This window comes from Epinephelus lanceolatus, chromosome 18 (assembly GCF_041903045.1).
Source record: "Epinephelus lanceolatus isolate andai-2023 chromosome 18, ASM4190304v1, whole genome shotgun sequence".
In the NCBI taxonomy this organism is placed as follows: Eukaryota; Metazoa; Chordata; class Actinopteri; order Perciformes; family Serranidae; genus Epinephelus; species Epinephelus lanceolatus.
This window is the reverse complement of record NC_135751.1, coordinates 6,337,501-6,362,440: the sequence shown is the minus strand read 5'-3', so window position 1 is coordinate 6,362,440 and position 24,940 is coordinate 6,337,501. Positions and strand designations below refer to the sequence as shown.

At 41.3% G+C, this 24,940-nt stretch overlaps 1 protein-coding gene across 2 annotated transcripts in view; it reads left to right on the top strand.

The window, feature by feature from the left end:
- The window catches only part of LOC117268579 (junction plakoglobin a), a 242,118-nt gene that overhangs the window by 40,658 nt on the left and 176,520 nt on the right, over positions 1 to 24,940 (top strand). The gene's annotated exons all lie outside the window — the stretch shown is intronic.

The following is a 24,940-nucleotide window of genomic DNA, read 5'->3' as shown; positions in this document are numbered from 1 at the left end:
CATTAACTTTGTGAAGTTGGTATGGTTTGCAGATTGTCCATCTCTGAGAATTACATTTGACTTATCCCCCAGATAGACCTTTTTTATAGCAGAGACTCTGACCTGTCATAGCCGCAAAAACACAGGTGAAACTGATAACATTAACAATTCAATATTTTGAATTAGGCATTCAGGTTTTGGGAGCATTCTTCATGTGTATAGAGCATTCAGAAAATGTGTGTCAACTGGGGTTTTTACAGCAGTTTGAAACACACGGCCTCTTAACTGTTAACTGTCAGCTTTGTGCATTGTCATGGATACGCTGGTCACAAACCAAGTTGCCAACAGTTTGCCAGACTGGGGTAAAAATGCATGTCATAATAAAGAGAACACACTCTGGTCAGAAGAAGAAACACACTTGGATATCAACAGGTTTTTGGACGTGCACAAATATCACAATATCATTGACATTTTAAGAAGATGATTGAAGGAATGGAAGAGGGAGGGCATGTTTGCACTGTCCAACAGGTCCACCACCGATGAAAAACTTCGAAAAAATCTTGTTGTGATGCAGAAGAAATAGTACAAGCAGCTACAGCCATTCCACGTTTCCATATTTTGATGTGAAATACGTAATGTTAGGGCATGTTAATCAGAGTATGCATGGCTGCATGTAAAAAGGAATATTAGTGGAATATTCATTTTCGTTAGCCATGTAAATAGCTTTTGGCTCATTTATGCTCATATCTAGATACCAACACAGAGACAGACGGAGCCTTCTGTCTGTGCTCTGCGTTCATTTCATTTATATTTGTGTACATTTTCTGAAAGCTTATGTACGTATATGGACGAAATGTAGCAGTACCAGCAGAGATCATGGAGGCAGTGTAGCTAAGTTCAAGCCAGATACAACCATAGGGGATGATGAAAAATTTTAAATAATGGCAAAACAGAACGAATATATGATAATATATAGAAATGAGAATGATTAAAAGAATTCTCCGTCTATATGTCATGATGTATTTAATGGCCACACAGACCACAGCTGTCTAGGTACAATATTACGACCTCCTCCACTGCCGCTTCGTTTGTTGTTGTGCAAAACATTTGACTCTGCCCTCTCGTGCTATCTATTGGCTGTATCTATGCCATCGTAAAGGACACATGGAAGTGTGAGGGCAATGACATTTACAACATTTGAAATAGACATATATATTTTGTGTGTAAAAGGAGTAAAAATTAGCCTTAAAAGTAGGAATATTGTCTTTTTCGGAATAAGGGCAAAATCCAGAATATTTTTTGCATGTAAATAGTCAGTGGCTCAGTTTCATCAAGTGTCTCAGTAAGCTGTTTTAGTGAACCAGCTCGCACAATACAGGGACCTTGCCAGTAACAATACTTTTCCACCAGCGTAGAGCTAGTTCAGTTACAGTTCTCGTACCTAATTTTGAACTGTTCAAAGCATTTTGAACAAAAACAAAATTGCTTTAAACAGGAAATGTGGGTTCGCAGCTGGAACCAAAGTTGCAAGGAGTTTTTTCTTAACCCGAGGCAGAGTCCTGCACCAAATAGGGTACTCACAGGTACATGACACGTAACACTCACAACAGGCTGTGTAACAGGTAAAAAAATGAATAAATAAATAAAATTGTATAAATATACATACATTTATAAATTCACAGGCACAGGTAAGAATGAACGACAAGGCAGAGGCTGAAGCAAATACATACATACAAAATATATTTTATATTTTATTTTTCAGAATAAAACAAATGAAGATGAGGTGCTTTATATATGTAATATTTTGACATTTATTATCAAGCTGCATTTCTTTTATTTTGAAAGTCTGTGACACAAGTTGATGTGGAGGACTCCAGTGATGACACTTTGCAGACTGAGGATGAGGTGGCAAGCTACATCGAGTTTAAGACACCTGAGGAGTATCTTTTTGAGGTTTTATGGTGGTGGAAGGAGCATGCTAAAATGTTTACCAACCTGGCACATTGTGATTGTGCAGAATGTTTTCGCTATCCCAGCATTGAGCGCAGCCAGTGAAAGAGATCCTCCGCTATATTTGTAATTCAAGAACCCAGCTTAATGTGAGTGACTATAGCCTGTGTATTAAATCAAAGGTCGGGTTGCCGGACTTTTATTAACAGGTGTGGGTGGGTGGGTGTGTCTTTGATTTCGACTGACAGGTAACGTGTTGGTTCTGGTTCTGAGCTTTGCAGGTATGGGTGGGTGCAGGTTTTCAAAAAGGGATCTGTGTAGGACTCTGACCTCATGTGCAAACTGTAACAACATAAGTGGGTCTGTCATATTCTACAGATTTGAAAAAGAGGATGGAAAAGACATCTGGAAAAAAGAGCATGCAGTGGTCTCTTTAATTGTTGGTCCATGCTTTTATTTTGGAATAAAAACACCTGTGGTACCTGTGGTAACAGAACAAGGTCTTGCAGGTTTGCTATCACTGTTTACTTCCTTTGTGCACTGTGCAACATTAATGACACATCCTGGATTATGATGGTCCTGCTCAAAAAAGGTGGGGACACGGGCTGGTTTGTTAGAAAAGTATTTAAAAAAAAGTTTGCTATGAAAAATGTCTATTTCAGCATTTTGGGCACTGTTAGACAATCCATTCATTCATTTGTTTTTCATAACTGCCTACCCTGTTGAGGGTTGTGCGGGAGCTGGAGCCTATCCCAGCTGACAGTGGGCGAGAGGTGGGGTACACCCTGGACAGGTCGCCAGACTATCACAAGGCTGACACATAGATACAGACAACCATTCAAACCTACAGGCAATTTAGAGTATGCAATCAACCTAACCTGCATATCTTTGGACAGTGGGAGGAAGCTGGAGAACCCAGAGAAAACTCACCCTGACACAGGGAGAACATACAAACTCTGCACCAGGAACCCTCTTGCTGTGAGGCGACTGTTAACCACTGTACCAGTGTGCCGCCCCAAAAACTGTGTCCCATGTTTTACAATCCAATCGTGACATTTGTGTTCGCCAAGAAGAAGCAGTACCCGACAAGAAGCACCAGCACTTGTGTGGGGAGAAGTCAGACTAGTCAGTACTGAGCACTGGCCCATTTCAAACACTGATCCAGAGTCTAGGATTGTCAAACTACCACCCATGTGTGAAAGAATGAGCCACTGCAGAGTGGTTCAAACTGGCTCCAGGCTACACAGTGGAAATGAACAACAGAGTCTATGAGGTAGCACAGGAGAGAGAGAGAGAGAGAGAAAGAGAGAGAGAGAGAAGAGAGAGAGAGAGAATGAGAAAGGTCCAGACAGAAAGAGCCCGAGGAAAAGAGAGCGAGAGGGGAGGATGATGATCTTTCACATAGAAAGAGAAAGAAAATGGGAGAGATGAGAGGAATGACAGAGCGAGCGACATGATTAGATGTTTGTAGACGGAGAGAGGAGGGAAGGGAGAGAGAAAATGATGTGCTGTGATGTGAGAGCAGATCACACTAAATGGGCCTCAGTAAAATACTAAGCTTCAGTGGCTCTGTGTGTGTGTGTGTGTGTGTGTGTGTGTGTATGTGTGTGATGGGCATGTAGGAGGACTGAAAAGCCTGTCTCCTCTTTTTACCATCACACACTCTTCTCCCTCTTGTTATCTCCTTTCTCCTTAGTTTGTACTTTTTCATGCTCTTCCTCACCTCTCCCTCTTATTGTCTTAACTACTCGCCTTTCCCCCTTCCATTTCACCTCCTCTTTTTCTTGATTACACCTGCCATCTTTCATTCTCCTCTTATTTCCTTCATTCCTACCCTGACATTTTCTCCCCCCGATTTCTGCCATTCTCCTCTCCTCTCCTCTCCTGTCCTCAGTGTGTCAGGGTGACCAGAGCAACCGCGTCGGTGTGGGGTGGTTGACCTGTTACCAAGGTAACACTCCACTGTGTGTCTTTTTTTTACCCTCCCATTGACAGTGTATAAAATTCAGCGCAAGAGATCAGATAATAGTTCTAAAAAACAAAACAAAAAAAGCAAAATCTACATCAGCAGAAACATATCTAGACTCAGCTTAGCAATCAGCACGGAGCCCATGGAGGTACATGGACAGAAAAAAAAATTAAAGGTTGAAGAGAAAAAAAGATGTCTCTGACTTTAATGTGAAAACTGTAACCTCTGCTAAGCACTGATTTAATGGCTTTATTTTTTAAGCTAATCTCAAATAAAACCTTTTTTCTTTCAACCTGAAAACGTTTTGCGGGATCTTGCCAAAATACATCTTTTTTTGTCTTTTTAACCTTCAATATTTTTTCCCTCCATTTTATGCCCTGGGTTTTGTCTCTTAGGCAATATAGGCCACAGGCTTATGGTGTTAAGCCCTAAGGCGAAAGCCAGAGCTTAAACTCTTTATAAATAATACACCCATCCAGCAAGTAAAAGAAAGCGAGCTACAGGGCATCACCCTTGACAATAAATTGTCCTGTTGAAAACACAGCAACGCTATTGTCAATAAAATTGGGCGAATGCAGCACAGACAGTGGGTCGTCCATTAATCGGAAGATCGGCAGTGCCAAAGTATCCTTGGGCAAGACACTAAACCCCAAATTGCTCCCGATGGCTATTCCATCGGTATGTGAGTACATATGAATGGTTGCTGAGTAGCAGGTGGCACCCTGTACAGTAGCCTCGGCTAGTGTTTGACTGTGTGTGTGAATGCCTCGAGCTCTGTGAGATTCTTGGGCTGTCTTGCATGCACTGCTCTTTTGAGGTCTATCCACAGATTTTCAATTATGTTTAGGTCGGGAGACTCTGAGGGCCATGGCAAAACCTTCAGCTTGCTCCTCTTGAGGTAGTCCATTGTGGATTTCAAAGTGTGTTTAGGATCATTGTCCTGTTGTATAAGCCATCCTTTCTTAATCTTCAGCTTTTTTACAGATGGTGTGATGGAATTTAACTGAATCTATTCTTCCCTCTACCTGTGAAATATTTCCCGTGCCACTGGCTGCAACACAAGCCCAAAGCACGATCAATCCAACCCCGTGTTTAACAGTTGGACAGGTGTTCTTTTCATGAAATTCTGCACCTTTTTTCGTCCAGAAATGTCTACTTTATCTTCATCAGTCCACAGGACTTGTTTCCAAAAAGCATCAGGCTTGTTTAGATGTTCCTTTGCAAACTTCTGACATTTAATTTTGTGGTGAGGACACAGGAAAGTTTTTCTTCTGTTGACTCTTCCATGAAGGTCATATTGTGTACAGGTGTCGCTGCACACTAGAACAGTGCACCACTACTCCAGAGTCTGATCAATCTTCCTGCAGGTCTTTTACAGTCAAACAGGGGTTTTGATTTGTCTTTCTAACAATCCTATGAGCTGCTCTCTCAGAAAGTTTTCTTGGTCTTCTAGACCTCAAATTGACCTTCACAGTTCCTGTTCACTGTCATTTTTCAATTTTATCAAGAACTGAGGAAACAGCTACCTGAAAACACTTTGCTATCTTCTTATAGTCTTCTCCTGCTTTGAGGGCATCAGTTACTTTAGTTTTCAGAGTGCTAGGCAGCTGTTGACATGGCTGCAGATTGTTGGAACAAAGTTTCAGGAGTCAGAGTATTTTTAAAGCTTTGAAATTTGCATCACCTCGCCTTTCCTAATGATGACTGTGAACAAGCCACAGACCTAACAAGCTAGTTACTAGTGATGTCCAAATGAAGCTTCATGAACAACCAGTTGTATTTGCTGAACCCACTAGATGGTGCTCTTGGTGTAATGTGAAAGGCTCAAGGGATGGCAATGCAGTTTGGTTTCAACTAGCAATGGCCAAATAAAGCTTCATGACACATTTTCTGTTTTTCTGGGGTTGACTCTGGCACTCTTTGTTTAACAAAAGGGTTAACCAAACTGCGTTGCCATACCTTTTAGCCTTTTTCATTACACCAGGAGCGCCATCTAGTGGGTGCAGCAAATACAACTGGTGGTTCATGAAGCTGTGAGGGAGCCAGCAATTGTATCAGGGCAACCATGGCCTCTCTGACCCCACTGCCACTGGGGGATTCCTCATGGTCAAATATCTTGTAGTGTATGACCACATGTCGCCAATCATTAAGTGTAACAACTTCAAGACTCATGAAAACAAGACAGACAGTTGAGTAGTGTGAACAGTACAGAGATCTCACCTCTCTGAAGTTATTTAGTGTAAACTTAACTAAACTGGAAGGGAAAACGGCATGACTTTGAAGCCCATATATTGCAAGCCTTTCACAAACATGTTAGTGAAAGCAGTTTTCACAACAAAATGCTTATAAAGCTTTATGTCTGTTGGAGATTGTAAATCATGATGATCAATTCATATTCAATTATTAAACCAAAAAAACCAAAGTGAATTATTCAATGGCTCTTTCTCTCTTCAGACGTTTCCTCTGCCACTAGCTCGTCCTGTTTACAGTGTGTCTGTGTGTACGTGAGTGTGAGCGTGCATGTACATAATCGTTCCACTCTGCTGTTTCTCCTAAGCTAAATAAACGCAGATAAGACCTGAAACAAACACACACACACACACACACGGTCGACTGCGCCAGAGGCTTTTGCATCTATTTCCTCGTTCTTCCAGAACCCTTGATATGATGTTTTCGTATGCCCCCTCCTTCTCGTCCTCCTCTCCTTCTCTTTCTCCTCCATCCCATCTTCCATCCACCTACCCCTCCTTTTTTACTTTAACTCTGCTGTCTCCAACCCTCCTCCACCTCTTCTCTCCCTTTCATCCTCCTCTCCCTCCCTCCATCCCTTACCTCCCTCTGTTTCTCTTTTTTCACTTGCTTTAATCTGCTACCGTAATCACCACGCAGCTCTCTTTCTCTACCGCTCACTTTTTAATCTTTCAGGTGAAAAACTAATTGAAAAACAGAGAAATGAAACTGAATGAAGACTGTGGGAGAAACCTTGGGAAGGGAGGGGAAAATCTAAAACATGTGAAGCAGTATAGTAAACATTTTATATTACATGTGCAGAGAGAGAGAGAAAGAGAGAGAGAGAGAAAAGAAAACTATACAGAAAGCTACTAGTACAACTCAAAAATCTTGCGTCAATGTGGAGGAAGGAGATGGAGAGAGATGGTGAGATGTGAAAAAAGACAAGACCAGATTAACTGTGAGGAAGAGAGATGAGATCAGAGAGAGGAAAGGAGGAGAGCAGAGGAGAGAGAGGAGCCGAGACGAATGGAGAGAGGATTAGAGTCATTTCAGTAAAGTAAACCAAGCATTAAACCTGTGCAGGAAGAGGGAGAGGGAGAGAGAATGAATGGAGGGAAGGAGGACAGGAAGACCTTCTGTTGTAACTGAACATTTGCAGTTCAAAGTAGGTCTGGGTGATAATCAAACATTAAGATAATTTGACTAAATACCTTGATATTCATATTGCAACAATATCGTAGGGTTGACTGTTGATGCTTTCACAAATGATTTATACAATGAGATTTTTGAAAAATTATCAAATCACATCACTTAACTGTAATGCAGCCTTTAAAACCAGAAAGAAGCGAAAGACAACATTTACATTACACAAAATATTACATTATCCAGAATCTAAGACAATATGTATGGGCAAGTGTGGGTACCAAACAGTCAACTGAGTTTTGTCTTTATTTAGAGATCATTCTTTCACATCTATGTATTCATTAAATGCCTTGACAATGTGTGTCAGTGGTAACAAAGTTATAAGGTGATTATTGTAATCTGGTTTCTTCATTTTGATTTTGGGTTGCTGCATGTCTTTATGTTCCTCAATTGTCACTGTTAAAATCCAGTCTAGAGCTATAAGGGCACAACATTAGAGTTGTAACGTTGCTTTCCTGGTCCCTGACAGTGCTGAAGTGCTGACATTGGTTGCAAAAGCAACCAATGGTGCTTATTATTTACAACAATTAAGCCAATGTTTAGGGTAAACCAAAGCCAAAATGAAACAAATTGTCTTCCCCACCTAAGTTTTGTCTAGTCCCTAAATGAATACAACAAACTATACGACACTGACTAATCCTAACTCCCTAGGCTGAACAAAACAGCAGAAAACTGCTGCCTACTCAATACTTAATTTATGTACAAAATACACGGGTGGTTACTACTGCAGTAACAAAGGCTAAAGTTACCAATTAATCCCCATCTACAGGCTAATGCAAAGTTGCTAATGCAACAGCACTTTTGCCATTGTGATGCACCAGAGGTCTGCTAAAAGTGGCCACAACTCAATGAGTTGGGGTAGATCTGAGTAGGTTTTGAAAGTCCATGTTTGTAGCCTATACTGCCACCTTGTGTATGAACAACAAAGCTGTCTTGAGTATTTTATGAATTAAGTGTATTGGCTGCATTATCATACAGTTGTTAACTGCCATGCAAACCACAAGTTAAATCTAGGCAGACCGTGCAGTGAGTAACACTGCTATAGATGCTGCTTTCACAGACTACTTACTAATGTAGGTAAACTTAGGGGGAATAAAGACATGCATCTTGGAGAAAGTTAACCAAACCATGACTAACCTTTATTCCAAACCAAACCTTAACCAGAGTGGTGGCAGATCAGAAAACTAGTTTCTCTGTGGCACAGTTGCCAGTAGAAAATGTTGGCCTTGTATGTTTCTTCAAACGACAAATATGTTACATAAATTTTATACATATCATATACAAATTTCTCAGTATATAAATTGACTTTGTCATTAGAGGTTGGAGGGAATAGCGGATGGCATGTCACCTCTATGAGATGCCGCCAAGCTACAGAAAACTGCAGACCAATGTTCAAGACCAACAAACAAATCAATCTTTTAACGGGTGCATTATGCGTCACTGTTTTTCCAATGGCTTTAAGGCAGCAAACGTGGGTAACAACCCGTCCCTTTTTATCAGCACCTTTTTGGTTACCAAATGATGGTGTTTAATACCAGTGGCTTTTTAGGTGCCAAATGTAGGTTTTATAACAACCCGTCACTGTTTTTCCAGTGTTTTAAGACACTAATTGTGGGTGTTTTGTAATAAAGAGTCACTGTTTTTTCAGTGGCTTTTAAGCAGCAAACGTGGGTGTTTCAATCAATCAATCAATCAATCAATCAATCAATCAATCAGTTTTATTTATACAGCCCAGTATCACAAATCACAATAGCAACCCCTTACTATTTTTTAGGGCTGTAGTCTCCTGGTCGACTAGTTGATTATTTGGTTGCTATGCTCTCGTCCTACAACTTCTCATTAGTTGAATAATCGCCGTGTTACTTTCATAAGTAGAAAATTGCTACATCAACAGCTTTCAAGGATTAATCCATTATTTCCTGCGGTGGGGGGACAGGCTAAGTTACCTGTGAAAATGGGGGTGTTTTCAAAACACCCCTGTTGTTGACAGAAAGTTGGACTCGCCCACCCTCACGCTCAGCGTCACAGTGACGCAGACCTCGGCCCTGTCCAAATACCCGCACTTGCGCCCTGAGGTCTTCCGTGAAGTGCACTTGCCGAAAGTGCAGTTAGGGGCGTGAGTGCGCAAGGGACTGCGCTGTTTAAAAAGGAGAATTGGGACAGTTGTGTACATGTCACTTCCGTTTGGGTCCAGCTGGTCCGTCTTCTAGGAGACAAAACATGGCGTTAGAGGAAATAACGTTGTTCGCAGCACTGCTGCTGCAAATGATAAATAGATACAATCAGTGATTGATGAGGAGGATTAGGAGCCACAGGAGAAGGCGCCATCTACATCAGATTCAAGTATTGATGCTGATGCCCAACCAACAGATAAATTAAATTAAACTTTACTCTTGAATTTACCTGTTAATAATGTGTATATTAGCTGTAACATCTTTTTTTACTCTACCGTTAACGTAGCCTAGATTACCGTTATTCCTATGAAAACATTCTTTGCTTGGATAAATTGTGGTAAATTGTGATATAAAACAAACTATAAAGACATATGGTAATAAAATAATAATAATTAAAGACACAATCAAAACTGTAAAGTGATGTGGACTGTCATACAAACCTCCAGTCAACTATAAACTTTATATTATTTCATTATTAACGCCCTGTCATGTATTATTAAGTCCACACAGCATGTTGTTTGACATTATGTTCTTCTAACGGTTGTTGTCAGTCGGAGTTAACGGCTCGCGGACACGTCAGTTACCGTTTGAAGATGGTGAGCTGTACCGGCCAGCTGTGCAGTGTTAGGCATCACAACACTACGGAGGATTCTGGGTAAAATCCTTCAGCAGGTGAGGTCTGATGCAAACTTTCAGAAGGGGTGCATTAAGGGCTAATTTTATATACTTCATTAATTCCTGAGGGGAAATTACATTTTTCACTCTGTTGTCAATTACACACAGGTCCGAACACACACATGCACAAACTGGATCTATACATGCACTAAGTGGAGAGATGTCAGAGTGAGGGGGCTGCCCATGACAGGTGCTCTGAGCGGTTGGGGGGGTTCGGTGCCTTGCTCAAGGGCACCTTGGCAGTGCCCAGGAGGTGAACTGGCACCTCTCCAGCCACCAGTCCACGCTCCATATTTTGGTCCGGACAGGGACTTGAACAGGCGACCCTCCGGTTCCCAACCCAAGTCCCTATGGACTGAGCTACTGCTGCCCCATGCACTTGCACCCCTTAGCGGGAGCGCGCAATTAAGGGGCACAAGGGCGCAAGTGCAGGTATTTGGACAGGGCCCTCCTGTCTGTTTCTGTAAGATGAGATCATTTTCCTCAGTGGAAACGAAGCTTGTATTTACTTGCAGGGTCTGATGTTAAGGTTTTTTCCTACTTTGCCCTGCCGGGCAAGTGCTTCTCGAATCTACTTGCCCCGTCTAAATTCTTACTTGCCCTGCTTAAGAGGTTCTTTTTCTGGCTGTGTGGTGCATATTTTCGCTCATGACTTATATCTTATGTCAGCAGAGATGCTCAGCCAATGGAGGCAGCAGCACATAAAAAAGCAGCACACTGCAACTGGCCCTCCGAGGACAGAAACAGGAGAGGAAATACACCATTGCATGCCTGGAATTAAGATATTTTTAGGGCAAGGCCACTTTGGCCTTTGATAAATACAAATTTATTGGGGCATCAATGTTTTGATTCATGTCCCTTATTTTTTAAGTCTTTGAAATCTCTTTATTCTTTTGTTATATCCTAGTTATTAAGAAATTATCAGAAGAAGAAGATTCTTTATTGTCCTTTCTCAGCACATTACATACATTGAAACGAAATTTGACCTCTGCATCTGACCCATCCTACTGTATACACTAGGAGCAGTGGGCAGCCGCGGTGCAGCGTCCGGGGGCCAACTCCAGTTCTTTTGCCAATGCCAGTGGTCAGGGTCACTGACAGGAGTATTCACCTAACATAGCCTACATATCTTTAATTATATAATTATTTATATGTCTCTATGTATATTTTTACATAAATCCCCAATATTTTATTTGCCTTTTAAAAAATCCTCTTCCTTCCATTTAATTTGACAATGTTTATTGTATTGTATTGTATTATATGTAGGATCTTCTTCTTCTTCCTCCCAGTTTGTTCCTGGCGGCAGAGCAGAGTGAACCGTCTTCCTTCTCAGAGGATCTGTGTCCCATGAGAGCAGGCAGTGTAAACAAATTTTGCTGGCGATTTGACAGTCACTAGAAGCACATTATGACCCTTTGTAAAAGTTTCTGTGTGGTACCTGTGTTGTACATGAGCTAACGTTAGCGGCTAAGGACTGAAAGGCTGTCTGGTATGTGTGTGTGTGTGTGTGTGTGTGTGTGTGTGTCCATCTGAGGAGTGTCAGTACGTTAACTTGTTAGCCATAGCCTTGCTGTTTGTCATGTTAATGTTAAAAAAACAGGGCATGCTACACTGGCCGTTTGGGTAGGAGGGCCGTTTGGCCGTGGTATAATCAGAGATATTGGATAAAGTGCGATACCCCACTCAGCTCACTTCCTGATTCAGTGATGTCAGCGCCACGCCCCCGTAGGAGACTTGCGGCAGCTCTGAATGTATTGTCATCAATGAGGAAAATGAATGTGATCACAATTCATGGTCAATTCTTTCGCCCTATAGTCACTAAAATAAATATTGGGTTCATTTTCCACAAGCCACACATCTTACCAACATTCTGACACTAAAGCTGCATTTTTCATCCGCACAGATCAAGAGAAAGTTAACTTTGTTTGAGCCCTGTCCGTCTCAGAAAACTAGTTCTCGCGAGATCTCGTGATCTTCATAAACAGGCGGTAAAATCACAGTTAGCTTACAAACAGTTATTTACCGCTAGTAATAAATAAAAAATGCCCAAGCTTTGTGCAACAATAGGCTGCAATAACACAGACAGGTAAGCTAGTGTCACTTTCAGTCAGCACTGTGGGTGGGCCAGCTGTCACGTCAGAGATACTGGATGAGAACCTCACATCAGAGATAACGTTACTGGATCCAGTATCTCTGCTCATATTCCCCAGCTAACATTGTGTTTGCCATTGCTGAATACCTCAGGAGTTGTGTGAAATATGTTGTCAATGTGTAATTAATAAACAGTCAGCTCAGCTAAAGTCAGTCAGGCTCTGATTGGAGGGAGTGCTAACCACGCCCACTTAGGAGACAGGAAGAGTAACCATTTTCTTAACATTGGATAAGCCTACAGTGGGGTATCTCCTTTATCCAATATCTCTGGTATGATTCCTGCCCTGCGATTAGAAAAAAAAAAAAAAAATCTGAGTCGGTGCTGCTTGCCTGATCGGGCATATCTGCGCAGGGTCTGCTGGCCCGCCAGCTATTTTTACTTGCCCCGGGCATTCGGGCAACCGTTAATGTCGGACCCTGACTTGCATTTCACAGATAAGAAACAATAAATTGTGAAGACAGTAAAGCCTCCACTAAAATAGCATTTTAAGTCGTGTGTGTGATTTATCAGGGATTTATACTTCGAGATTTATCCTGGCTTCATATGAGCAGAGGAAACCTCCATTCGTTGCTAGGCTAATTTATAGTGTAAAATGCCATAGGCTGGCGCTAATAACGTTAGCATGTTGTTTGGAAAACGTGTTTAGTATAAGACAGTTGTTTTGTCGGTGAACCAACTATGTGCCGTTACCTTTGTTAAATGTTGCTGTTGTCCCTGGTTTTATATGAGAAGAGGAAAAGATCGCTAGACGCTAGGCTAATTTATACAATGTAAAATGCCATAGACTTGTGCTAATAACGCATATTGTATTGGTGGGGGAAATGTGTCCAGATAAAGACAAGTGTTTGTCTGTCAGTTCTGTGATTTATAGTTAAGCCAATTTGCGTACTTGTGTTTGAAATTGTCTCTATTAAGCCATATTTAATGTGTGTTTAATGTGAGTTTTGAATCAACTATATAAATAAAGTTTGATTTGAACTAAACTTTACAGAACTTAACACAGTCCTCCACCGCCGACTAGTGTTTTGGAGGTGTAACTGCAGAGTGACACAGACACCATCGCAGAAGTAAAAATAACTTGCAGATTTTTTTTTTCCACGACTAATTGATTACTTGAAGATTATGTGTGACAATATTTTTTGGGCGTTTTAGCCTTTAATTGATAGGACAGCTTAAGCGTCAAGGGGGGGAGAGAGAGAGGGAAGGACATGCAGCAAAGGGCCACAGGCTGGAGTCGAACCTGGGCCACTGCGGCAACAGCCTTGTACATGGGGCGCCTCCTCTACCACTAAGGCACCGACGCCCCTTTTCCAACAGCTTTTAACCAGCAAATGTGGGTGTTTTGTAGCAACCTGTAGCTGGTTTTCCAGCAGCTTTTAGGCACCAAACATGAGTGTTTTGTAGCAACCTGTAGATGTTTTTCCAGTGGATTTTTAGGCAGTAAAAGTGTATATTTGAAGCATTGCATCACTGATTTCCCAGTGGATTCATAGGCATCAAATGTAGTTGTTTTTAGTGACTTATGACTGTTTTCCAGTGGCCTTTAGGCAATTAATGTTGGTGTTTTGTAACAACCTGTTGCTGAGTTTGTAGTGGCTTTTAGACGGCAAATGCAGGTGCTTTTTAGCAGCCTGTTGCTGTTTTTCAGCTAGGGAAAGTGGCACTTTTTTTTCTTTCATTGAGACATTACTGCTCTTTCTTCTGGGAAAGTGTCATGAAAAGCATTGTTTTTTAAGAGACATTTCTGCATTCCTGCTGGCACTGAGACATTGCTGCTTTCCCATTGGGAACTGTACCCCCAAAACTGGGTATTTTAAGCAAAAACATGAAACATGGTCTTTTCCTACACATTATGCACAGTACCTGCTACATAATAACATGTAAATGTAACGCATCTGGGATTTGCAAAAATCAGGTGATTTCTGGTGATTGAGTTGTTCTGCAACTATGTACAGTACAGGCCAAAAGTTTGGACACACCTTCTCATTCAATGTGTTTTCTTTATTTTCATGACTATTTACATTGTAGATTCTCACTGAAGGCATCAAAACTATGAATGAACACATGTGGAGTTATGTACTTAACAAAAAAAGGTGAAATAACTGAAAACATGTTTTATATTCTAGTTTCTTCAAAATAGCCACCCTTTGCTCTGATTACTGCTTTGCACACTCTTGGCATTCTCTTGATGAGCTTCAAGAGGTAGTCACCTGAAATGGTTTCCACTTCACAGGTGTGCCTAATCAGGGTTAATTAGTGGAATTTCTTGCTTTATCAATGGGGTTGGGACCATCAGTTGTGTTGTGTAGAAGTCAGGTTAATACACAGCCGACAGCCCTATTGGACAACTGTTAAAATTCATATTATGGCAAGAACCAATCAGCTAACTAAAGAAAAACGAGTGGCCATCATTACTTTAAGAAATGAAGGTCAGTCAGTCCGGAAAATTGCAAAAACTTTAAATGTGTCCCCAAGTGGAGTCGCAAAAACCATCAAGCGCTACAACGAAACTGGCACACATGAGGACCGACCCAGGAAAGGAAGACCAAGAGTCACCTCTGCTTCTGAGGATAAGTTCATCCGAGTCACCAGCCTCAGAAATCGCAAGTTAACAGCAGCTCAGATCAGAGACCAGATGAATGTCACACAGAGTTCTAGCAGCAGACCCATCTCTAGAATAACTGTTAAGAGGAGACTGCGCCAATCAGGCCTTCATGGTCAAATAGCTGCTAGGAAACCACTGCTAAGGAGAGGCAACAAGCAGAAGAGATTTGTTTGGGCCAAGAAACACAAGGAATGGACATTAGACCAGTGGAAATCTGTGCTTTGGTCTGATGAGTCCAAATTTGAGATCTTTGGTTCCAACCGCCGTGTCTTTGTGAGACGCAGAAAAGGTGAACGGATGGATTCCACATGCCTGGTTCCCACTGTGAAGCATGGAGGAGGAGGTGTGATGGTGTGGGGGTGTTTTGCTGGTGACACTGTTGGGGATTTATTCAAAATTGAAGGCACACTGAACCAGCATGGCTACCACAGCATCCTGCAGCGACATGCCATCCCATCCGGTTTGCGTTTAGTTGGACGATCATTTATTTTTCAACAGGACAATGACCCCAAACACACCTCCAGGCTGTGTAAGGGCTATTTGACCAAGAAGGAGAGTGATGGAGTGCTGCGGCAGATGACCTGGCCTCCACAGTCACCGGACCTGAACCCAATCGAGATGGTTTGGGGTGAGCTGGACCGCAGAGTGAAGGCAAAGGGGCCAACAAGTGCTAAACACCTCTGGGAACTCCTTCAAGACTGTTGGAAAACCATTTCAGGTGACTACCTCTTGAAGCTCATGGAGAGAATGCCAAGAGTGTGCAAAGCAGTAATCAGAGCAAAGGGTGGCTATTTTGAAGAAACTAGAATATAAAACATGTTTTCAGTTATTTCACCTTTTTTTATTAAGTACATAACTCCACATGTGTTCATTCATAGTTTTGATGCCTTCAGTGAGAATCTACAATGTAAATAGTCATGAAAATAAAGAAAACGCATTGAATGAGAAGGTGTGTCCAAACTTTTGGCCTGTACTGTATATGTTATGGTGTTAGAAGGCACTGGCAATCAAATCCTGCAGATAGGGTTACCAAAGCAGAAACCACCTATATGGGTTATTTTGGAAGGCAACAAGCAAAGATGGAAGACATTTTAGAAACTATATTTGGGAGCTGTTGTTTAGGATAAACAACTTCAGTAAGAGCCAGCGAGTTTGGGACTGAGAGATGCAGACAGAGCAGAAATGTATTGAGAGACGCACACACGCATGGGATTAGTTAAGAATAAGAAAGATTAAGCACATCAGCCTTAAACCTTTAGTTTCATTAGTGTATTGTATTATAATGTAATAAGAGATCAAACTCCTACTTTTGCAGATACTTTCAGTCATTTTAGTTGCAAGTTGTTAACACTAACTCAGTGGTAGTGACAATAAAATCATAATTACTCATTTCATTATAGACCCTGGGGCTGTGCTGCTTTACTTCCTCTAGAAGTGAATGTGAAGGTTATGTTTTCATTATTAACAGGATGTCTGACATAGTTACAAATAGTTGTGACAGTTTGAGTTAAATAGTTGTGGCAGTTTGAGTTTACAGATAGTCCTTAGCTTGAGGTTCAGTTGGTTAGATTTTGTTGTTGATCTGATTCTGGGATTTCTGCCAGTAGACCATGTCTGTTTTCCAGCCATCACTATTAATGCTGAGTTTGTTTGTTGGCAGAAGGGTCCTGCACTTCTAAGCTGGCTGCTAAGAAGCTACAGTAAACAGAGTTGCATCCATCCATTCATTCATTCAAGCCTGGAAGACAAACAATGAATATTAAACTGTTAACAGCATTGCAAGTATGCAACCTGTTCTGGTTGATAATGCCTTCATCTTGACTTTCTGCCTCGTGCTATGGCAGAGCTGAACCGCGGACATTTAGCTGTGCACTGACATTTACACAGCTTATATCGGTGCACCAGACTGTTTAAGTCACATTGTGTTTCCTTCTTGTTTTTTGTTCATGTTGATGTGATAACAAATTCCAAACTTTTGGCTGGTGTTCCTGGTGAACGTTCGCAATGCCAGCTTTTCCCTACTGTAGGTGATCTCAAAGTCAGCCACAGATCAGCCATCCAACTCTCTGTATGTGGTTTGTGTGTGTGCGCATGTGTGTGCATGTGTGAGTGATTGCATTTGCCCTGTGTGGGTGTTGGCAGACAGAGCACACCACAAATGGTGTATAATTATTTCTAGAGAGAGAACAAGGATGTGAAACAGAGTTAGAACGATAGCAACTGCAATGATGACCATGAGTGAGGAATGAGGAAAAAACAGGAAAAGAAATGCAAAAAGAGCAAAGGTAATGATGGGCAGAGACAGATGGGAAAGAACAAGGCTGAGGGAGCATGGTGAGATGGAGGGATGAGCAGAGATGAGACATGACAGTGAGAGAGACAGACAGACAGAGATGAAGAGACAGCAGAGAGGTGGAGGGACCGGCAGCGGCTGTGTGCTGGCCCTGCAGTGAACCTGCTGTTTGAAGTTGAATGCTAACACCTACACATGCTCCCACAAGTAATTGCTCTTTCTATATATATATTACCCTCTCTGTATTACTATGTGTGTATTTCTTACAGTCTCTACTATATGTTCAGTAATATGGATAGAAGGCTGCCCTATTTACGTCATGCCGGAAGAAGATGGAAGTTATGAGTATGAAATGATTATTGCATTTCTAAAGTACTTAAATCATCAACCATGGAATTGTCACAGGCCAGGTCAATCATTCATTCAGTTATTATGGATGGATGGATGGATGATAGAAAGATATAGATATAGATATAGATAGATACATAAATATATTAATTGACTTTTTGATGGGAATTACAACATCTATGCCCAAGTTTTAATCAATGGTTCCCAACCTGGGGGTTCATGGGGAGGTTGCGAGGCCTCCTTGATTTTAAGGATTGTACAAAAACTTTTGTTAAAAATATACAGAAGGCCTATATCTCAGCATTTCATCCTTTTCAAAGTTTATATTATTACTCAAGATATATATATATATATATATATATATATATATATATATATATATATATTAAATCTGGACATAAGTTATATTTACAGAGCATTCACTCTCTGCTAAACAGCCTCATCCTGCATTACAAAAAGTACGTATTATTGTTTTAAATTAAAAAAAAAAAAATCTCAGTATAACACCAAGTCAGTTAAACTTCAGGGATATCAATCTGTCCACACAGGAAGCACAAGTGATTGTGAATCAGTTTCCTGCTTTGGTGCAAATGAAAGGGACAACAGATGCAGCAGAGAGGCAAAAGCAAGACAAATCCCCAAAAGGGTTGGTTTTACATGTGGTGGCCACAGATAGTTGGTCTCTTCTTATCCTTCCTGACTGATTCTTCTCTAGTTTTGTGTTCTGCTAGTGTCCTCGTCACTACTGGTAGCATGAGGTGGTACCTGCAGCTAATGATGTCCAAATGAAGCTTCATGAACCACCAGTTGTTTTTGCTGAACCCACTAGATGGCGCTCTTGGTGTAATGAAAAAGGCTCAAGGGATGGCAATGCAGTTTGGTTTCAACCCTTTGTTGAACAAAGAATGCCATCCCTGGAGCCTTTTTCATTACACCAAGAGCGCCATCTAGTGAGTTCAGCAAATAAACTGGTGGTTCATGAAGCTTCATTTGGACATCACTACCTGCAGCCCAATCAGGTTGCACAAGTTGTCCAGCTCCTCCAGGATGGCACATCCATATGTATCCACCTTATTTTTCACGGAAACACGGAGGCAAAACAGAACGCAGCTAGCTTCTGTTTTTTTGTGCGATACTTCTGGTTTAGCACTCTTGACCACTGTGTAAATGGGAATCGCCTTGTTGTTTACCTTGTTGAGTTTAGCTATATATATATATATATATATATATATATATATATATATATATATATATATATATGTATATAACATGGTTATCGTAGATTAGCTGGGCTAACCGTTAGCTGTTAGCCGTTAGCGGTGTCTGTAATAACTCAATAAACGGTCCGTGAAAAAAATATTTTTTTCAGCGGATGTCTTAGTTACAACATGATTGCGCTAACTGGAGTAGTTTCATGTTGTATCCGACAACAGGAGGCTTTTAAGAGATGATGTCCTGATGTTAGCTTTGCTGCTGGTGTTAACGTTAGCTGTCCCTGTCAGCTGCAGCCACTGATGCTTTCTAGACATTGTGATTTCCCAAAACTGAATAAATACCACACATAGCAACACAAAACTGCTTTGCTAGCTCAGTGTTGTAACGGCTGGATGGTTGATGCGTACATGCTGATTCAGGTGCGATTGGAGCCGATCCGCACATCACTATGGCTTAATAATCAACTCAGTCAATAAAAACAACCCGGCCTGTGTTAGGAGTGTATGTCGCTGACAGAAAGAAAGAAAGAAAGAAAGAAAGAAAGAAAGAAAAGGGAAAAAAAGGATAGAAAAGCAGCGTACACCTCACATATTTATTTCTCACAGTTGCGCACACGTGTGGCTGGCATGCAGAAGCACCGTCTGTGTGTCTGTGTGTCGAGGGTGTGAGCCGCAGCTTCAGCTGCTCAGGTAGAGAGGCTGTGTAGCCCGGTGTGTTTTTTCGCTGATTCGGTTCTACAGGATCTCTGCTGGTACACTGGAGACAGGGATCAAGCACTTTGTCTCACTCAGGATAGATTGTGCTTTTTTGGTTTATAGTTTTTGATTGACGTGTGATTTATTATCGTTTAGAGGGAATTATTTTTACCGGCAATTACCGGATAACGGAAATGTGGACACAGTTATCTATATAAAATACACACACTAACTAACTAACTGATTGACTAACATAAACAATTGAAAATTGAAAAAAATTAGCTTGCACCGTTAGCTCCAGTAAGGGAAAGCATGAGGGAAAGCGGCTGACCGGAAGTCACGCACAAAAACACGGAAGTTGATCACTATTTACTTCCGTGTTTGAAAATAAGGTGGATAAGGTTTATAAGGTTTGCTGTGTCTCCCAGCACAGTTTCAAGAACATGGAGGAGATACCAGGAGACTGGCCATTACACGAGAATAACTGGACAGGGTTGTAGAAGGGCATCAGCTCAGCAGCTGGACTGGTATCTGCTCCTTTGTGTGAGAAGGAGCAGGAGGAGACTACTGATGTGCATGTTTCTGATCAAACTGTCAGAAACAGAATCCATGAGGGTGACATGAAGGGCTGACACCCTCCAGTGGGATCTGTGCTCACAGCCCAGCACCATGAAGTTTGGTTGGCATTCGCCAGAGAACACCAGAACTGGCAGGTCAACCATTGGCACCCTGTTCTCTTCACAAATAAGAGCAGGTTTAAGGCCTTTACATACTCTGCAAGAATAAAGAAATTTGTTCTCTCTTGCAGGGCTTTGAGAAAAGAATGATGTCATTCTTTTCTTGCAGCCCTGGTTTGGGAGTTCTTGCAGTGTGTTCTCGACACATCATCAGAACTTTTTTCTTGTGTGGTGTCCAGGAACTATTGTGTGACTGGTCAGAAATTTGAAGCGGGTGTGGTTAATGCGGAAAAGCCCGTGTAATGTATGCGGCAGTGGGAGAGGCCTATAAGGACTTTCCAGGAGTTCTGCACTTGAGTTTCTCGTGAGGTATGAAATGTCCTGGCCAGGACAAACTTTGTTCTTGTTCTTGCCACCTCGAGAAAAGGAACAAATTTCTCTGTTCTTGCAGAGTTTGTACAGGGCTTTACACACAATTTATACTTCTGCGTTGAATCGACGCAGTAGCTACGGCCGTATTCTGACATGCACCTCCCCAGAATTGTAACTACGTGTTGTGGTGATGCAGACCTCCTATCTGTTTCTGTATACTGACACCATTGAAGAACAAGAAAAAAAAAAAAAGTGAAGACTGTAAAGCCTCCATTAGAATAGCATTTCAAGTGTTGTGTGTGATTTATCTTTCAGCAGTTATCCAGGTTTCATATGAGAAGAAATCTCCACTCATCGCTAGGCTAATTTATACAATGAGTGAATCTTGTGAGTTTTAATGGAGCCAAATTGTGTGCCGTTACCTTTACCGTTAAATGTTGGTGTTGTCCCTGGATTTATATGAGAAGAGGGAAAGATCGCTGGCCGCTAGGCTAATCTATACAATGTAAAATGCCATAGGCTTGTGCTAATAAAGTTAGCATGTTGTATTTGTTTAGAAAACGTGTTTATTACAGGACAGTTGTTTTGTCAGTGAACTTTGTGAGTTGTAATGGAGCCAGATTATGCGCTGTTACCTTTGTTTAATGTCGATGTTGTCCCTGGTTTTATATGAGAAGAGGAAAAGGTCACTAGTTGCTAGTTTTTATACATTTACACAATGTAAGATGCCGTAGGCTTGTGCTAATAATGTTAGCATGTTGTATTTGTGGGGAAAATGCGTTATAGTGAAGCCAATTTGTGTACTTGTGTTTGAAATTGTCTCTATTAAGCCATATTAAATGTGTGTTTTGGGGGTGTTTGAATCAACTAAACTTTACAGCACTTCACAGAAACCACCACCGCTGACTAGCGTTTTGGAGGTGTAACTGCAGAGCGAGACAACGACACTACCTCGCAAGTAAAAATGCTCACAGTGGTGTAGGCGATGTGCATAGGCTACATGCGTAGGGTCTACGCACAACCATAAATACGCTTTTACACTGAGCACATGTGACAGGCATGAAAGAGTCTGGAGATGCACTGGTTAACATTATACTTCCTGCAACATCATCCAGCATGATCGGTTTGGGGGTGGGTTAGTGATGGTCAGGGGAAGCATATCCTTGGAGGGTCCCACAGACCTCCATTTCATAGTTAACAGTTCTCTGACTGCTTTTACAGTTTTTCTCGATTGTTTACACACATTTTCTGAAAGCATTTCTCATACTCTCAGAACTCTACACACAAATCAAAAACACACACACAATGGGCAAAACCCCTCAATTCTCCTGCAAAATAAAACTTTACATTCAAAACAATGTTATTTCTTCTCAAAATGTTATTTTGTTTTCAAATGACACACACAAACCATCATATGAATAGACATTTATAAGAACCAGTTGAACACTGATGTGCTCAATGTAAAACACTGTGATGAATGGAAAACAATTCTTCTCCATTCATCATAATGACTTAGGCCTTTTTTTTTGTTCAGTGTTACACTACAGACAGTACATACATAAGTGTGTTGTAAAATATTTTAGAACATTGTTTTTATACTCAGAACACACAAATACAGGGTAACAAATATATTTTATTTTTCCCCACAAAAACAATGTACACAGTGTACATTCCAACCAACACAAAGTTGCACATACAGTGGTCTACATACAAAACAACAGAAGAATTTACTGTATACAGTTACAGTAAAAAACAAAACAAAACTATGCTGCATCCTCTCTTCTGTTTCGGTCTGGACACAGCACCTCATCCACATCACAAGCAATGTTTTCCCTGGCCACGCAGCGGGGGAAATATCGCCTAGCATGGCAAATCCAGCCATGAAAAGCATCAACTGCTATATCTCCACATGCGTCTACCATAGCTTGGAGAAGGGGTATACACATTTGTGGATTTCAGTCATACACTTTCCATATCCAGGCAGAAAAAGTGGCTCGGATCTCATCAGAGATTACGGTCCTTGGCCTTCCTCGTCCTCGTCCTCCCCGTCCTCCTCCTCTTACTCTCACTCCTCAGGCTCTGGCTCTGCCTCTGTTTCCAATGTTGGCATCCATTGCTCCAAAACAGCAAAGCTCACCTGTTGCCCTTTTATGCTAAAGCTCTGATTGCTAATTGTAAAACTGTGTGACAGGTGTTTGCCCATGTGATGAGTCAGTGTGCATAGTAGGGCAATTAACTTTAGAATTTTGAATGACAGTGTGTTCTTTGTGAAAACAAGAGATTTTCTTCATGAAAATTGTGCCAAATGCAGAGAATTGTGTGTAGTGTTTTGAAAAAAATGTGTTTTAGAACTGCAATTTGAGTGTAAAGCAGGAATTGTGCTTGTAGTTTAGCAGAATTGGTTCAGGGGGTTGGTGCATGAGTTACATGTTGTGGTCATTGTGTATCAAGTACCAGTATTTGTGTGTAAACAATTGAGAAAAACTGTAAGTAAAGGGATGGAAACCTCAGAGCTATTGTCAGAGCTTATGCTGGTGCAGTGGGCCCTGGGTTCATCCTGGTTCAGGACAATGCCCGGCCTCATGTGGCCAGAGTGTCTAGGCAGTTTCTGGATGATGAAGGCATTAATGCCAGTGACTGTCCCCCTTGTTCCCCTGACCTAAATCCAAATGAGCAACTACAGGATGTTATGTATTGGTGCATCCGATGACACCAAGTACTGTCAGACTGACTAGCAGCTCACTGATGCTCTGATCCATGTCTGGGAGTAGATCCTCTAGGACACCATCCCCGGACTCATCAGGTACATGCACGGATTAAAATTGGGGCACACAGGCAGAGACATAGACATATATACATAGACGCCGCATCAAGTGGGTTTGGCCGCTGCTGCGATACGTCAACGTCGCCGCCATGTTGGATGTGGCAAGGCTGCACTGTAAACTAATACAAGTGAATGGACTTAATTTCATAAAGCGCCTTTCTACAAAGAAATTTAAGTTAATGCCTCTCGTTTATTCATTCACACACACACTAATATACTTGGGAAACAGTCAGGCACCAAAAACAATGTATTTGATCTTCTCAGATGGCTAAGATAAGAACTTTATTGATCCCACACAGGAGCAATTCACCTTACATCAGCTATAGAGAACAAGGTAGTTTATTATAAGCGACTTTTGGCTTGTTTTTCTGTAAAGTCGCTTACAAATATTGGTAGTCGCGGGTCACGGTTTATTTGGGCTTGTCTCTAAAGTAGTTGCTTATTTGGGCTTGTTCCCAGCTCCATAATAAGTTGTCAAGCAGATATTTTCGATATGTTATTTAAACGTAGGATAGTTTGTCTTGCCTGTTCCCTCTGTCCCTCCTCTTTCCCCATACACACAGGAGACAGCAGGGTTTTTTCCCACCTGCATCCTGCTTCTAATTGGCTCTGACCCTGATGGCAACAAGTACTAGCCAATCAGAGGCAGAGCAGGGTGATATGTTTTTTTTCTGGTTAGGAAAACGTCAGTCCTGTAACTAAAAGAAAAAAGTTAGATGAGTGCATTAAAAGCAATAATAAATAAAGAATTTGTGAATTCAGGATGATATTTATTTGTGTGTGCAAATTTTAATTATCAGAGGTTTACTGTGTATAATGTACTTGGTACATCAGTCTATATTTGATATCCCATCTGTTTTCTAATGTTAAATAATATTAAAAGATGGTTTAACTCCCTCTTGTAGTTATTGTCCTCAAGCTCAGGGGGGAGAAAAATAAATAAACTGTGTACTGTGGGTACAGTTTTGAAAAACTGCACAGTTTACCAATCTGCCCACATGGATGTAAATTGACAATCTGTACACCCAGTTTAAAATCCGTCCCCATGAATTGTAAAACCATGCACACAGTTCTTTTAATTTTCTCTCACCAGAACCTAGGGAGGCTCCGTAGAAAAAGGCACTTGTTTTGGGCTTGTTCAGAGATATTGGATAAAGCGAGATACCTCACTCAGCTAACTTCCTGATTCAGTGACGTCAGCGCCATGCCCCCGTAGGAAACTTGCGGCAGCTCTGAATGTATTGTCGTCAATGAGGAAAATGAACGTGATCACAATTTATGGTCAGTTCTTGGCCTTTTAGTCACTAAAGTAAATATTGGGTTTGTTTTCCACAAGCCACACATCTTACCAACATTCTGACACTAAAGCTGCATTTTTCATCAGATCAAGAGAAAATTAACTTTGTTTGAGCCCTGTCTGTCTCAGAAGACAAGTTCTCGCGAGATCTTGTGATCTTCATAAACAGGCGGTAAAATCACAGTTAGCTTACAAACAGTTATTTACAGCTAGTAATAAATAAAAAATGCCCAAGCTTTGTGCAGCAATAGGCTGCAATAATAGGAAGAATGTATTTTCA